Source organism: Labeo rohita, chromosome 5, assembly GCF_022985175.1.
Source record: "Labeo rohita strain BAU-BD-2019 chromosome 5, IGBB_LRoh.1.0, whole genome shotgun sequence".
NCBI lineage: Eukaryota > Metazoa > Chordata > Actinopteri > Cypriniformes > Cyprinidae > Labeo > Labeo rohita.
Window position 1 is genome coordinate 13939880 of NC_066873.1, and position 2589 is coordinate 13942468.

Genomic DNA, 2589 nt, shown 5'->3' on the forward strand with positions numbered 1-2589 from the left:
CTAAAACTAAAATAAGAAATTAACAACAACAACAACAACAAAAAAAGCTAAACTACTAAAAATGACAAAAACATACAACAAAATTACTAAAGATTTAACTGAAATTAAAATGAAAATATAAAACTAAAAACCAAAATTAAAAATGTATAAAAACTAGAATCTCAATGATACTAAAATAACATGAATAAGAAAAAAAATATTGAAATTAAGTGTTATTTTACATGTATGTTTGATATTGATAAAGTGTTACTTTAAGTGTTATGTTTAACATTTTTGAAAATGTTTCTGGTATGTTGGCAAATCTTACTTTGCTAAATTTACATGCTAAATAAATTACATTTAGCATGTGCTATGCTAGGTGTTGATTTTAAATGAAATTGATAAGATTAATTAGTTCCAGACAATTAGTTGGAACAACTTAACTTTTTAAACACAAATAAATTTGTTGGTAAACTAAATTTACTCTAAAAAATGCTGGGTTAAAAACAACCCAGCGCTGGGAGAAATATGGACAAACCCAGTGGCTGGGTTAAATATTTAACCCAGCCTTCTGGGTAATTTTATTTAACTCAACTGTTGTTTAAAGTTTACTATATGGCTGTCTTAAAATGAACTATATAATAATTTAATTATTTATTCAACTTATTAATAAATGTTCACTTATGGAACATATTAATAAATGTTCATTTCCAACCTATATTGAGCTCATTTTAAGCAAGACATACAGTAACTTTTAAGCAATAGTTGAGTTAAATAAAACTACCCAGAAGGCTGGGTTAAACATTTAACCCAACCTCTGGGTCAAAACAACACAGTTGCTGGGTTGTCCATATTTCACCTAGCACTGTTTTTTAACCCAGTGTAATGAGAAGTTCTTGTAACTCAAAAAGACTGATGCAAACTGTTGCGTTAAATTTATTGTGCTGAGCCGAAACATTTTTTTTCAGGCTGTACTTTCTCTTAAAACACTGTTTAATTAACAAGCATATTGTTAATAACCACAATATAGAGTCACTATATGAAACAGCCTACACAAAACGCAACCAAGTAACTGATGCACAGCCAGAAAGAGGCAAAAGTTGGTTTAGCCGAGCGTCTCAGTTGAATGCACCTCAAAAGGCCTTCACTCAGTGTGCTGATTGTTTTTCATCTGTGGGCCACACAAGGCCCACCGCATCCTCTGTCCCACCCCTCAGCCGGCCGCTAACTCCGGCCTGACCCGGGCCATGCAGATGAAAGCCTCATCAGCACTGTGGCTGGCCACATTTACAAGTGAAAGACAGCCAATAATGGGGTGGTTAGGGAGAAAATGAGGAGACAGAGGGGTGCTCACAGATGTTGAGGGGGGTGGTGAGAGGGGGGGCATTGTAGCCGGACCAGAGGGTAGCGACAGAGGGGGTGATGTTGTGCCTTTTTAGACCTGATTTAGGACAGAATGGAGAGGTGTCCGATTGAAGGGGCCAGTGGCCAAGCGAGGGCAGTCGCCTCGGAGAGCGTGCGAACGGGAGCACGGGGGTCAAGCTAAGAGCAGAGGTTTGGGGAAGGGAGGGGGGTTGGTCTGTTATTATCTAGTTGCTTTTTGTAACAGTCGAAAATCCTTCCTTTGACACCACCCAAGGTGAGGGCCTCGTCACTACACTTCCTCTCTGTATACTGGATGGGACAGATGAAGTCATCAAAGTGGGTATTAGTGCTTTGTGTGCAGGTGAAATGGTAGGGAAAGCTTTAAGAGCTTATCCACTAAAATTCAACATGGGCTCAAAGGGCTTAATGTCCAGCTCAGAGTAACTGTGTCCTTCTTGCCAGACCACCTAACACCTGCTAACATTTCCTGCTGAGAAACATTTAATATCCTTTGGTAAGTGGAGGAAGGCGGGCTGTCAGAGGGAGTTGGGGGCTTTTGTGTCATTCTGTCCGTGTTCAACAGTTATGTGTTCACACAGTAAGGGACTTGGAATGGTCATATATGGGACACTGTAGAATTGGTTCAAAGTCAGAGCTGGAAAGATCCTCTTTTTCTTCAAATTTTGTATGTATGCAAATTGTATAATATCCAAGGAACACATTTCTAGTAATTGCGCAGGTAATTCACATATTGTATTTTCAGAAGGTTTTGGAATATTTTTCGTCTCCCCAAATTTGTCACTACCAGAACACAGTAATAATTTAATACGAAGGGTTACATTGACTTATTATAAATTGTAAACATTTTTTTTTTTTTGCTATTTTATTAAAACAATTTAGAAGTAAACCAATGACAATTTCGATTTTAACAATATTTCAAGTGTGATTTATGAGATTTGTTGTATTTTGAATCCAGTCTTTCTTTGTCAAAGGCATAAAGTTGATCATACAGATATCAAACTAGTTTGAATATACACTGAACCAAACACTATCATAACATCTTAGTTAATAATTCAGTATACTTTATTTTTGACAAAACATCCCATGTTTTGGTCGTAACTGCACATTTTTGGTAATGACAGTAATGTTTGGGTAGCAACCACAACACATTACAGAATTTTAACTTGCATACTAAAATACAAAAAAAAAAATCCATAACTGTACTAAAATCTTGTTTATTTCTCT